Source organism: Neovison vison, chromosome 1 (assembly GCF_020171115.1).
Source record: "Neovison vison isolate M4711 chromosome 1, ASM_NN_V1, whole genome shotgun sequence".
NCBI lineage: Eukaryota > Metazoa > Chordata > Mammalia > Carnivora > Mustelidae > Neogale > Neogale vison.
The window spans coordinates 220,659,760-220,674,948 of record NC_058091.1 but is presented as its reverse complement, the minus strand read 5'-3'; the positions used below and the strand labels follow the sequence as shown (position 1 = coordinate 220,674,948).

Here is a 15,189-nt window from a genome sequence, read left to right as displayed (position 1 = left end):
CAGGGAGCATGGAAATAGACCCACTATATACATGGACAGCTGATTTTTGACAAAGTATAATGATAATTTTGTATAAAGAGTAGCCTTTTCAAAAATTGGACATTCATATACAAGGAGATAAATACGTTCAATCCACAACTCACACCATGTACAAACAGAAACTCAAAGTGGATCACAGACTTAACCACAAAACCTAAGATTATAAAACATCTAGAAGAAAACACAAGTGGAATCCCTTTCAATTTTGAGTTAGTCAGAGATTTCTTAGCTGTGACACCAAAACACAGTCCTTAAAAGAAGAAACTGGTAAATTGGATTTCATTAAAATGAAAAACTTATGCACTTGGAAGACACTGTTAAAAGAATGAAAAACAAATCACACACTGGGAGAAAATACATGCAAATCTGTATCTGATGAAGGACTTACATGCAGAATACTTAAAGCACTCACAAATGCTTTTTGTGTATTTTGTACACAAAAGACCTTGCTGAACTGTGGGCAAAAGATCTGAACAGACCCATCACCCAAAAAGGTATACAGAAGGCACATAAGCACATGAGAAAGATATTCAGCATCATTTGTTGCTAGGGAAATGTAAATTGAAAACACAAGACGATACCAGTCACCTATTAGAATGACTAAAATTAAAAAGACTAACCATACCAAGTGTTGGTAAGGATGTGAAGCAACTGGATTCTCATTCACTACTGGTGGGAATGTAAAATGGTATAACTGCTTTGGAAAAGTTTATTGGTTTCTTCAAAATTTAAACAAACATATACCATTTGCTCCATCTTCTCAACTCATCAGGGTTTACCCAAGAGAAATGAAAAATGCATGTCCTATAGAGATCTGAGCATGAGTGATCATAGCCAAAACTGGAAATGACTGAAATGCCCATTAGTAGGTGAACAGATAAGTGAACTGTGGCTTATCTGTATGCTAGAATATTACTCAGCAATAAAAGGCATAAAACTATATTATAAAGTATAATACGGATGAATCTCAAAATATGCTGAGTATAAAAAGCCAGATAAAAATGGTATATTCCCTCTATGTTAACATTTAGAGAATGCATACTAACCGTCTGCCAGGTGGATGGTCGTCCGGAAGTGGGAATGAAGAACTGGGAGGGAGGGTTTGAATCAGCTCCTGGTGATGACAGATACTTCACTATCCTGATTATGGTGCTGTTCCATCTGCGTAAGCACAACGTCAGAGCTATCAAACTATGTTTTAAATATGGGAAGGTTAGTGTATGTCAGCTTTACTTCAGTATAGCTATTTAAAGGACATCGAAGGGAACGTCTTTCCCCTTATATTCTCTTGGTGACTCTTCCTAATGTAGTTAGAATGGCAACTGAGACTCTTATTTTCCTTGTATGATAATAGCTTCCTCTGTGAACTCTCATTTAAGATTTTACAGGCTTCAGAATATTTCACTCTTCTTATTTCCCCCCCCTTTGTTTTCATTTCCTTCCTTTCTTTTTCCAGCCTAAGGATATCACTTGACACACTCTATATTCATTCTGCCCCTGCTAGCTTCTTCCAGAAGATGGTTAAATCTCCAGGTGTTCTTGTAAACATTGGAAGAATTGCCTTTTCCCAGAGTCAGGCCATATGCCTTAGGGATTCTCAGGAAGAAGCAAGATGAATGAAATCCTTCCCACCACATGTGAGGACATGCCAAGGACAGTCCTCTAGGTGTTTCTTTACTTTCCCTCCACTCAGCTGGACTCTGCCTAAGAAAGACAAGGTCTTGGGGTGATGCTCCCTTTCCTACATTTGCTGTTGCCAGGGGGAATGGCACCAGCCTCCCACCCATCTCTGGTCTCTGTTTTTCACGCCTCGCACTTTTGTGTCACCAGTGGATGAAGTAGTATGAACAAGTAAGAGTTAGTACTTTCTCTCAATGAGCCTCTAGGGAACGTCTCTGCAAAGTTCTATGTCCCAGCTCATTGAGTGGTTAAGAAGTTAGCAAAAGGAGTTTAGAGAGAGAAACCGACATTTAAAACAAAAGCCATGCTAAAAATGAAGACTAGGTTAGACTCTTACTTTAGGCACATGTTTTTCTACCCCTTCCTATCTAGGCTGGGAAGAAGCTAGCAAGTTCAGACAGATGGTACCATATCACACTAAAGGAACACATTATGTATTTTTAGGGTCTTTTTTCCTGTGAAAGCTATACAATGAAAACTAATGCCAATTTTGCATGTAAAATTCCAGTAGTTTTTTTTTTTTAATTTTCTGGTTTATAATTTTTATTGTAGAGTTAAAAGACATAACTTAGGATGATGTGTTCTTTCACTTAAGGAATCCGGACAGTTACTATGTTTCTTAATGTGTCTTAAAAATTATCGCACAGTTCTTCATGTGTCCTTTTTCTCAGATTGTAAGGTACCACTTGTATGATATGCTTCAGAGGAAGCTACGGTATTACTCCTGAAGCTCTGGTTTGGAGAAATGAAAAGCCTTTAGGCTTAAAGTAATATAGATGCATGTTTATGTCTTGGCCCTGCCAGTCAGTGGCTGAGGGGCCTTGAGCCTTCTTTGTAGATATCAGCAGAACAGGGTCAACAAATACGTTCTATAAAGGGCCAAATAATAGTTTAGACATTGTAGAAAAGAACACCTCTGTTGCAACTACTGCTCAGTGCCACAGTTGTTGCAGGAAAGCAGCCATAGATAGTAAACAAATGGGTGTGGCTGTGTTCCAATACAACTTAATTCACAGTCACAAGCTATGGACCAGATTTGGCCCATGCGCTGTAGTTTGCTGATCCTCAATACAGGCAATGCTATCTTCCTCTCAGCACTGCCATGAGGGCTGCATGGCATATGTAAGATGAGGCAAGCAGGGCCTCACATGACAGCAGCTCTGAATCCTGAGTCCCTGTGCTGCCACTTGTGATCCCATTTATTATGTACTCAGTGTGGGAACATGTCTGTCAAGCAGGGCATTCGAATGCTCAGGAAAGAGCTTCTCTTTGCATCCTTCTTGCTATGTGTGAAAGTACTTTCAAAGCTCTGAGCACAGTACGAATGCCAATTGTTTGTTTGGGCCTTTTTTTTTTTTTTTTCCATCCTGGTGGCAGGGCAAGGAGAGAGGAAAGCATTCCCAAAGGAAGTGACCCATTGGCCCAAAGCAGCCTCTTTTTGAAATCTTCCTGTTCGAGTTTTGAGAAAAAGCAGAACTCATTTGACAGTGCACCCCTCCCCCACTTCTGGATGTGTTTTCTGATTTTGTGATAAAGAGGATCAACGTATATGTAAGATTTTAGTTTGAGAAAATGGTGGCAGGTTCAACAATTTCTATTTGAGCTTCAGCCCAACATGGTAAGATAAAGATATACAGGAGATTCACTGTTGCATTGGAATTGGTAGCAAGAAATAGAATATGCTCTATCGCTGGTTTGGAGACTGACCCTAAAATAAAATTTGCTGGATTTGGGGAAATTGGAAAGGGAGGTGAACCATGAGAGACTATGGACTCTGAAAAACAATCTGAGGGGTTTGAAGTTGTGGGGGTGGGGGGAAGTTGGGGTACCAGGTGGTGGGTATTATAGAGGGCACAGATTGCATGGAGCACTGGGTGTGGTGCAAAAATAATGAATACTGTTATGCTGAAAATAAGTAAAAAATAAATTTAAAAAAATTAAAAAAAATAAAATTTGCTGGGAGTCTTTTGTAGTTTTTATTTTTATTTTTTTTTTAAGATTTTATTTGTTTATTTGACAGACAGAGATCACAAGTTGGCAGGGGGGCGGGGTGGGGAGGCAGGCTTCCCGCTGAGCGGAGAGCCTGATAATCCAGGATCCCAGGACCCTGAGATCATGACCTGAGCTGAAGGCAGAGGCTTTAACCCATTGAGCCACCCAGGCTCCCCTTTTTGTGGTTTTTAGAAAATGATACATTTTTACTTCACAATTTGGAAAATGGAGGAGTGTATACCAGCATCTAACAAACTAAGAAGCAACCCAGCAAAGCTTTCCTCTCCCCCTGAAATGTTGATATTAGGTCTTTTACTCCTTCTCATCTTTCACAATAGATGAAGACTCTGCCTTCCTTTAGTTTACAAAACTGGGATCACCCCTTGTGTTCATGGGGTTATAGCTATAAGTTGCTCTTTTCACAATAACAGCATGAAGTAAACACATTCCTGTGTCTACAAAAACTTTCTGTGACATCATTTTTAATGGCTGTAGAGGCTTCCACTTGTTGAGAGAACACATTTATTTGGAGGCTGATCTTTTGAGACTGCCCTTTAGGAACTTTAACTCCTCCTTAGCACCTTTGTCAGAATTGAAGAAAGGAAAAAGGGGGGTGGGTGGGCAGGAAAGAAGCGAGGGAGGGAGAGATCCATTAAGACTCAAATCACTTTCCTTTGTAAAGTGGTGAAAAGTTTGGTGCCGGAAAATGGTAAAGCCACATGATAGTCTTCTCCAGCCCAGTCAGAGAGGCAGCGAGGCGACTGAGTGGGAGTCTGATGTGGCCACAGGCCAGCAGGATCCCTGTCCGTGCTGGCGGCAGCCTGTGGTCCTGGGGAATTGCCTCAGGCACGGGACCGCATGGTGACAATTTGGGAGTTGACAGCATGTGTTCCTGGTGCAGAACTACCACACGCATGTCCTATCTTGATTAATTGGGTTGTTTGATCTCAGACATTCTCCTGTCACAGAACGTTCTGTGCTTGTACTAGCGATAATGAGTTACCCTGGGGATAACCTCTTCAGAACTAATAAATCTCTAACTCTTAGAGTGGTGAATACATCAGCCCTTGTCTAAAGATACAAAGCGATACATTAATAACATTTAATATTATAGCAGTTGTGTCTGGATGGGAATGAGAGACTGTATGTTAGCAACTAATCCCTTTGTTTATGTCATTAATGAATGAGATTAGAGTTGGATTTAAGGATTTGTTAAATGACAAAGTCCAGTGACCTTAATTACTCTAATCTTATCTGACCTAGATGAATGAGATGCTTTTCTAGCACATAAAATGGTAAGCATTGTTACCTAAATGCCTAAACTGCTGGTGAGATCCCTAATGTTAACAACAAAAGTGGAATGAGAAATGTTGAAACATAGACTAATTTATACATAAATCTCCAAAAAGAAAACTAAAGGACCTCAGATCTGGGCCACATAACACGTCCCTTCAGTCCTTCTCTAATTTCTGAATAAAAATCACTTTCTTACCCCGACTATAGAAGGGTTTTACTTACCCACTGTGAAGACAACAGATGATAAAAAAAAAACTTGCAGAGAGAAAGTAAACAAATCCACCTTCTAATTACCCAAATATAACCAATGTTCACATTTTGGTTTATTTCTTCTAGCATATTTTCTATTAAAAATATATATATGGTTTCTTAATATTTTATGTGTGTGTGTGTGTTTGTGTGTGTGTGTGTGTATATATATATATATATATATGTATTTTTCTAATATGTAGGAATGGGGGCATGTTATACATATTATCAATAACATTCTCTTTTTCGGATGAACAATATGTCTTGGGCCAGTATTGTTCTTCTTCCTCCCTTCAGAACACAGAGACTTAATTGCTTTTGTCTTCAGAGCAGCTGCTACTGCCCCAGCTTCTTGAGGGCTCTCCCCTAGACTCACTGCAGAAGACAATACAGCCTCCCAAATCCCACTTTCCTCCCTGTGTGTGAAGCCCACCACATAGACCATTGTTAAAGATTTCACTGCTAATTAAGTAGGAAAACAGATGAAGGAAGAATAGACAACACAGTAGGTTCTATAGGTCTGATGTCCTAGACCTTCCTGGTTCCCTGGCTGGGTGGACCCTGTGTGGCATGAAAAGCTTGTTTGTCATCTTTGATCTTGGGAAGAAAACTCAGTGACTTCCCCTCACTTAACGCCCTTTTCTACCTTCAGCCACTATAGATCAGTGATTCTCAGGCTACCTGGGAGAAGATTCAGTTGCTTTTTACTTTGTTTTGCTTTTAAATATTCTTTTTGGGTGGTAAAAGACACACCATATGAAATTTACCCTTTTGTCATTTGTAAGTGTACAGTTCAGGGTTATGATGTACATTCACCATGTATTCAAATACATTCACCGTACATTCAAGGACATTGCTGTGCGACCATCACTACCGTCCATCTCTGTAACAGGTTTCCTTCGCCCCACCTGAAACTCTGCACTGTTAAACAATACTCTCCATTCTCCTCTTCCCCCCAGGCCCTGGCAACCCCAGTTCTACTTTTTGACTCCCCCAGTTTGACTATGCTAAGTACCTCGTGTAAGTGGAATCATACAGTATTTGTTCTTTTGTGAGTGGCTTATTTCACTTAGTATGATGTCTTCAAGGTCCATTCAAGCTGTGGCATATACCAGAATTCACTTCCCTTTAAAGCTGCGTAACATTCCATTGTATGGAATATACCACATTTTTCAATCCATTCATTCAACAGTGGATACTTGTGTTGCTTCTACCTTTTAGCGATTGTGAATTATACTGCTTTGAAAATGGGTGTACAGGTATCTCTTTGTGTTGTGGCTTTCAGTTCTTTCAATCCAGTGAACTGTTGGATCATGTGCTAATTCTGTTTTTCAGTGTTTGAGGAACCACCATACTGTGTTCTATAGTGTCTATCCTATTTTACATTCCCATTAGGGATGAGGCTTCTAATTTTTCCCTTGCCAAACATGTTATTATTCTGGGGGCTTCTGGTTGGTGGTGTTTGCTTGTTTTAATTACGTTAGTCACCATATAGTATCATTGGTTTTTAATGTAACATTCCATGATTCATTGTTTTAGTAGAACACCCAGTGCTCCATGCAATACGTGCCCTCCTTAATACCCATCATTGGTTAACCCATCGTCCCACCCCCCTCCCCTCTGAAACCCTCAGTTTGTTTCCCAGAGTCCAGAGTCTCTCATGGTTCATCTCCCCTTCTGATTTTCCCCCTTCATTTTTTGCTTTCTTCTCCTTATGTCCTCCATGCCATTGATTATGTTCCACATATAAGTGAAACCATATGATAATTATCTTTGTCTGCTTGACTTATTTCACTTAGCATAATCCTCTCCAGTTCCATCCATGTCGATGCAAATGGTAGGTATTCATCCTTTCTGATGGCCGAGTAATATTCCATTGCCTATATGGACCACATCTTCTCTGTTGAAGATGTCTGTTGAAGGGCGTCTTGGCTCTTTCCACAGTTTGGTTATTGTGGACATTGCAGTGTTGTTTTTGATAGTAGCTATCCCAATGAGTATGAGGTGGGTATATTTTTGTGGTTTTGATTGGCATTTTTTCTAATGATTGATGATTCTGAGCATCTTTTCATGTGGTCATTGGCCATTTGGGAATCTTCTTTGGTGAAATGTCTATTTGAGTCATTTGCTTATTTTTAAATTGTTTGGTTTTTTTGGTTGTTGTTTTGCTTTGCTTTGTTTTTTAACTTCACTTCCATTATAAATTGATACTTTTATAAAATACAGTAAAATCACTATCTGTGAATCACTGGATACCAAAATGAAGGATGTTAAGTCCTAGGACATCCATTTCTAGCTATAATGAAGTAAGAGGGATCACTTTAGCCTTCCACCTGAAATAATTAGGAAACCAGCAGAATATATGAAATAATGGTTTTCAGATATTGGACAAAAGTCCCTTTAGGAATATGATCCTGCCACAGTAGGGAAACAAACACAGTGAGTCCTGCTTTGAGGCAGCCCAAAAGCACGCTTGAGAAGGTCAAACTGATCACTGGTAACATACCTGTATTTCAGAACAAAGATGACTGCTGTATAAAGGAATATGGCTAATGTCAGCACCCAACAATGAAAATTCACACTCTTTACAGTCCAATTACAAGGTATGCAAAGAGGTAGGAAATGTGATCTAGAAGCAGAAAGAAAAATATCAACTATTAGAAGGTGAATAATAATAAAAATGAAATAGAAAAATGTGACACATAAAATATAAATCCCATTTAAAAATATTAAATTTAATAGATAAAACTTCACTCCATCAGATTGCTATAATAGTTTTTCAGTGCTTATTCTCAAGTTCTGTACATATCACTCCATGGACTGGTAACAATTCACCGGCTATCACCCAGGCCATTGAGAAAATTTGCTCTAGCTCTGCTTAGACCTTTTTTTTTTAAAACTCCAAGAAGATTGACTTGGATATGTGGTTAGGGCAAAAACCACTTTTGACTACATTGCCATCCAAGAACCTTATGTCTCTAAGTGAATAATGTATCTCAAGGAATTCCAGACGGAGTGGCTCCTGCCTCACTGGGTTTCCAGCACCATGCCAGACCCTGAGGGAGCATCTGAGGTGTGGTCCTTAGAGTGAAGTGTGGCAGGGAAGTTTATGAGAAGCCTAATTAACACTGTCATTTTAGATAAGTAGAGGCCCAAGGTTTTAAGTAAAACACTTCTGAGCCTAATTTTTTCTTATTTTAGCATGAACTTTAGAGGAAACTGTACTAAGTCATTTTGGGAATAGCTCCTCGGTTCGCAAGATGCTGAGAACTAATTATTAAATTGTATGCATATTGTAACTGCACAGTTTAAAGACATGATAGGAAGCGCCATCGTGAAACTCTCACCAGCTAGCTCTGTGAGCCAAATGTCCATGGACACATTGTTCCAGATGAGAATGGAGTGTTTTGGGTTCTGTTAATTAGTAGCTTTCCTTTATAGTCTTGAAGATTGCTGCTCAGCCTGTCCAGGTCACTAGTTAACTAATAAATGTTAACTATCTATATAGCTCCATGTCTGTTCATATTTACTTATTCTCTCATTTATTCAGATCTGCTCCAGAAATGTATAGTATCTAAGTGATTCATTTAAAAGCTATACAGTTGGCCTTTCTAAATTAAAAGATCTGATATAATTTTATAGGATATAGCCCTATTGAATTCAAGTTAGGTAGTTTTTATTATTTTCTGTGGCAAAAGCACATCTGTCTAAGGGCAAGGGATTGAGACTTTACGTGTGGACTTTGGAGTCATTTGGCAAGAGCTAGTTGCCTAAAAATGACTATCATCTACGGAGGTTTATCATCCCCTTTGGTTTCCCTCAGAATTATTTGTGTCCATTTCCTGTGATGGGGCCATTTTGGTATGTTGGTGAGGAAACAGGTGGCAGAGCACTGAGTGATGTCTGCCTTGACTGAGCTTTAAGTCACAAGTCAGGCTCTGCACTGGGTGTAGAGCCTACTTAAGATTCTCTCTCACCTTTTCTCTCTCCTCACCCTACCGCCTCTCTCTCTCAAAAAAAAAAAAAAAAATGTAAAAGAGGAAAAATAGTCTTTTCATTTTATAATATCAAGTCCATATCCTTTTATCCTGCTGTGCAAAATAGAATCTCATGGTGATTACAATCACATCTTAGATGATGCTCTGCCAAAGTACATGAAGACGTGTCCCTGACTTAGGCATTTGTATCTGAAACTCTTGCTGAGTGCCCAGCCTGGTTGCAGACAATTGTTAGCACATCTGGGAAACAGCACCTTTCCTGTTCTTAGTGGGACACTGATCGGTGAGTCACTAAGTTTCTCTTTGAATTTCAGTTGGTGTTCCCTAAATACATGCGGACGCTTCTCATGAAGTGACAAGTAGCCTCTAGGGATGAATATTCTTGTTACTTTTGGTAACAGTAAATAAAATTACTTTGAAATGAAAAAATAATGAATACTGTTTTTCTGAAAATAAATAAATTGAAAAAATTAAAAAAAATAAATAAAATTTTTTTAAAAAGGAAAAAAAATTACTTTGAAATGGATTGGAAGTTTTGTCTATGGAGGAGGAACCTTTAGTTATCATTAGACTTGGATAAATTGGCTTTCTGAAATGAGAATATAATATTCCTAAGAGAATGAGTGTCTTTTTCATTTCATTTAAATAAATCACTTTCATTTAAAAATAATCACTGAGGGGGATAGAGGTGAATTCTTGTGTTAAAATAGAGGTGGCCAAAAATTGGATTATAAGGACTCAAATTTTTTTTTCCTGCCTCCTTCCTTTCCTCTTTGGCATTCTCTGAACTTCTGTTATTGGTCACTTTTTTGTTGTTGTTGTTCTGCCTTTGTCCTCTCTTGACACCCTCAGCCAATCCCTTGGTTTCAAATATCACCACTGCTTTGTAAAAGACAATCAAATCTTTCTTTGTACCTATGGACTTCCTGTTATATGAGTTAATAAATCTCTATCAGCAAAGCCATCTTGATTTGGTTTTCTCTTACTTACATCCAAAAGAATCTTTTTCCTTTAAATAGTAATGGGAGAGTGAATCACTCTGAAGCCAAGTCATGATCATGTCAATTTCATGTGCAGTAGTTACATCTTTTATAGTTCCTCACTCCCTACCAAAAGACTGCAAATTTAGTCCCAACTTGCCTTTCCAAGCTCATTTCTTTTTTTTTTTTTTAGATTAGTTTATTTACTTTAGAGAATGAGAGAGAGAGAACATGCATTTATGAGAGGTCATGCATGTGGGGGAGGGAGGGGCAGAGGGAGAGAATCTCAAGCAGACTCCTGGCTGAGCGGGGAGACCGAGGCAGAGCTCAATCTCATGACCCTGAGATCATGACCTGAACTGAAACCAAGAGTCAGATACTTAACCAACTAAATCACCCAAGTGCCTCCAACCTCATTCTTATATGCTTCATTTACAAGGTCCCTTCCAGTGGTTAAAAACACTTTAAGAGTGGTAGGGGCTAGGAGAGGAGGGGCTGCTGTCCTAGCAGCTGGCTAGGCCCTGGACCTAAGCCAGCTGCCCTTTCTCTGCCCTGACTACACCTCCAGAGACTGAATGCGGAACTGGCTGGTGTTGGCCCAATTTTGCCTAGAAACTCACTTCTGTTTGGGAGGTGGAGATTATCTTAGAAAGTTATTCTGTGTCCTATTGTAGAAAAAGAACAAATCAAATGTTCTGAAATGTGTGGATTGCCTTTGAGAATGGTTCCTGGACCCCTAAGCTCTAGGATCAGCAAGCTCTCTGTATTGTTGTGCCCTCAAGATACAAGACTCTCCTGTGTCAGCAGGAGGCTCATCTAGAGAATGGTATAGCAGCAAGACCAACTTCAGTGCACATAGGAACAACGAGGAACAAGGCATTTGGGTGGCTAGCATGAGGGGACATACCCAAAGAGCATCAGGTCACTGTCACATAGCTGTTTCTGCTGCCATCTGAAAAGAACTCAGAGAGCCTGTTCTGTCTGTGACTGCAAGCTCAGGGTTTCAGTCAATTCCAGTAACCCTAAAGAGAGAAACTCCCCATCATAAGAGAGAGTTAAAACCCAAGTTAGAGTAGGAGGTGATGGGTGCTACTCCTACAGTGATATCCCCTTCTGCAAAACACTGCCTAGTTCCTAAATTCTATGCAGATTAAACCTGGAAACTAGCCAGTTAACCCCAGTCTCCTTCCCCTTCTCCTTGTGACTCTAAGAGTGGGAGCCATACCCCTCAAGCACTCGTTGGATCAAATGAGATCATGGGCCTGAAGAATGGAACTGGAATTGGTGCCAAGGAAGCAAGATATTTTCATCCACTCCTTTGGTCAGAGAGCTCCCAGGACTAAAGAAAGGAATTATGCTGACCACAGGAAGTCCCAGGATTCTTAGCACATTGATGACTCTATTAAATTCCATGATCCACAGGTCTTCCAGACTTTCCCATAGCCAGACTTGTCCAAATCCCACATGTGCTCAGAAAATGTTAGCCCAAATGGTGCGTATGTTTACAGACTACAGAAGTTGCACTGAAGTCAAGTTGAAACTGCCACTCCTTTCCAAATCCAGGACATCCCTAGGACCAAGACAGAGAGAACCAAAGCCCCTCTGAACACACAGATAGCTGCCTTTGGAATGATCCACAACCTCTCCTACAACAGCCCCCAATTCCAGCCAACCAGGGCCATAAGTCCTCTCTGAATGACAACTGCCTGTAACTCTGCATTCTGGCACCAGCACCCAGACCAGTTGCTGCCACGTGTCGCTGGCCTAGGACAGGCCTGTAGAAAGCAAACTGATAGAATGTAGCTTGGCCAGCTCTACTCCACTGCTCCTACATGATATTGGGACAAATAAATTTGACACCCCCAAACCAAGCAGTTTCTTTTGTCTCCTACCAGGGCAATAGCTCTTTGGAAAATCCTTATATCTTCTGTTGGGTGGAGATCCCCCTACCCTGGGAGAGAATCCTGATGGACCGTCTCATGAGCAGCTAGAATATCATTAGCTTTCCTTTCAAATTCTCAGAAATAGGCAACATGTGCTTTTACCTAATGAGAAAGTATTCACAGTAGCACAAACGATGCAGAATGCTGGGGTGTTATAGGGAACTTCCAAGAAACCGTAACTTAGATTTATACAGGTCACAATGACTCAATATCAATACCTGGTTAAGGGACTTGGGGCCCTCACAGATATGGAGGCTCTGCTTGTCCTTTCAGGATACAGACATGTGTCCTTTTCTGCAGCTAATATGGTTCTACATCCAATGAACTCCCATGTAGGCCCATAGTATCCAAACACTCAGGTCATATAGCTCCTGAGCAAAGAGTTCAGCTGTAATTTCAGGAGGCATTTTTTTTTTTTAAGATTTTTATTTATTTATTTGACAGAGAGAAATCACAAGTAGATGGAGAGGCAGGCAGAGAGAGAGGGAAGCAGGCTCCCTGCTGAGCAGAGAGCCCGATGCGGGACTCGATTCCAGGACCCTGAGATCATGACCTAGCCGAAGGCAGCGGCTTAACCCACTGAGCCACCCAGGCGCCCCAGGAGGCATTTTTATAAAGAGTAGTAGAGGAATCAGGGACAAATGGTTATACCACAGTACTCCCTCCAGGTCTGAATGTTTATTGAAATGGATTTGTAAATTGAGTCAGGGGTTCTTTGATAGTAGCTGACTCCCGATGAAAGCTAGGTACCAGGGCAAGAAGAGCCATCTTTTGATAGTATTGCTATGCCACATCCTCTGCCCCTAGGGCCATTACCCTCAACCCCAACATGTCTGGGGACAGATAGGCCTCCTTGGATTTGCAGGGATGATAAGCTCAGAAATAGAAGGGACAGATGTCCCCAGTTGTACACCCAGACCTGATCTTTCTCAAGTCACTGAGCTGGACAATAGGTGAAAATTCCAAGATGATTAAAACTTCTCTCCTGGCCAAGCCATCTTCTTTGGTCTTGACTGAGGAGAGCACTTCCAAAATCCCCAAAGGTTATCTGCAGAGAGGTTTCAACAGCATTTGGCAAAAGAATGCCCAGGCCTTCTCCCCGGAATAAGGATGGCAAGCATCAGGCCCAGCATGGAGATGACCAGGATGATCCTGGGGTTTCAATGAACATTCCATTTTCTCTCTAAGTTTTCCCAGTGATAACTTTCTAAAAGAAATTCCCCACAGATGGGCCCTGGTTGAGCTTTGAGTTTGGGATGGTCCTTAATGTCATGAAGGGAGATGTCAATTTAAACATCAACACAGGATCCAACTCTCAGATGATACCTTAAAAGATGAGAGGCTTGGTGTGCCCTGGAGAGATGATGAATTACACTCAGGTGGCTCCAAGATGCCGTCTGCTTAGCAGAGGATGGTTCCCAGCCATATGGTGAGCACCCTGCAGGAGGAAGGCATGGGCCTCCGGCCATTCTTTCCTGTCTCAGGAGGCAGCAATGGTTTTGCAAAATCTCAGCCAGTCAGACCCACCTAAGGATTAATGGCCAGCTTTGTCATAGTTGCTGCTACTTGTCAGTTCTTCTAGAAACTCCATTAGCTTCCATACAGATACCTCAGTTTGACACAGCCAGGGCAGAAGCCTATGAATAAATCCGTGGCAAGCCACCACGTGCATTCTGCTCATATTATTTCTCTGAAACCTCCCACCTTGTGTAGCCCTGTCATCAGTGCCAAACTTGCCACTGGGGAACCTCAAGCTCTTCTAGATTCCATTGTATTGTGGTGGGCTTGATGGTAAGCTCAGACACTGGTACTTTCATTAAATATCACCATCTTAGGGTTTGCTGCTGCTCTGCTTGTTTGCTTCTTTGAATATCCAGATGTCTTTTCTCTGGTACAGCTTGCCTCCAGAACCTTTCCTTTCCCAGACCTGCTCTCCATTATAATGCATTGAATATCCAAGTTTGCAGTGCCCACTTCTACCTGATTATACCATCATACCATCAAGATTGCAGTTGACTTAGATGACAACTCCCCTCTAACTCTTACACCCAACTTGCCATCAGTGAATAGCATGCCAGGAATGGGCGTTAGTACACAAAATCCTCAAATTTCATGTTCTAATGCCAACTGTCAGTCCAGTGGGAATGACCCAGCCACTTCTCACTCCAGCCCTATAATCTGCCTGAATACCATGGGAACCAACATGTTTTTTAGTAGAGCTTGATTTGATGTCTCACAAACCTACAATGAGTCATGGGAGCAGGTGCCATTTCCTTACCACAACCCCAGTAGGGGCAGAGGAACTTCCCAAAAGACAGTGGTGTCCCAGAAGAAGGCACAAATGACCATCCCAATAACCTGCCTCAAAATTCAGCAGAGGCAGCACCTTACAAATCTGGAGGCCCTAGTGGTCCTGACTCCTTCACTATGCTGAGGAATTGTGTGCCTTCTATGCTTATGGGCCCTGATCTCTAGGTTACAGAGTGTCTAAGGCCATTAGAAGTGGCCTTTAGCATTCCATCTGAGAAGTCCAGCCAGATACTGAAATTGTTCCCATAAAGGGAAGTACCAGGCTATGCACAGCACTGGGTTCCTAGACTTGGGTTTTTGCACAGAGGATAATGGCAAACCAACCTTCAGAATGGCACTAGCATTACCTGGCAGGGTGGGGCTGGGTCAGTAGATGTTCTGGCCACCCTTCTGGGTAAAGGCACATCCATGCCACACCTCAGCCCAGTGAGGTCACTGACCTCTCTCAAGTAAGACCTAACTATTACTAAAATGCACCCACCCCCAATAAAAAAGGAAGAAGAAGAAAAAAGAACTAAGTTATTAACAAGTTGGGTGTAGGGTAGGGATAGGAAGGACATCTTTCTTTTTCAAAAATCATGAAGTTTCAGGCTGTTGTTTTTCAGTTTACAAGCTCCTCAGCACTGTCCGTCTCTTTAAATATACAAATATAGCTCCTTCACCCTTTGCCATCTGCTCAACTAAGTGTTTCCTTCCCTTATG

The 15,189-nt window shown here is 41.1% G+C and overlaps 1 pseudogene; it reads left to right on the top strand.

Annotated features, from left to right (window-relative positions):
* The first annotated feature begins 1,056 nt into the window (after positions 1–1,056).
* LOC122889608 lies at positions 1,057–13,610 on the top strand (annotated as a pseudogene).
* The last annotated feature ends 1,579 nt before the right edge of the window (positions 13,611–15,189 follow it).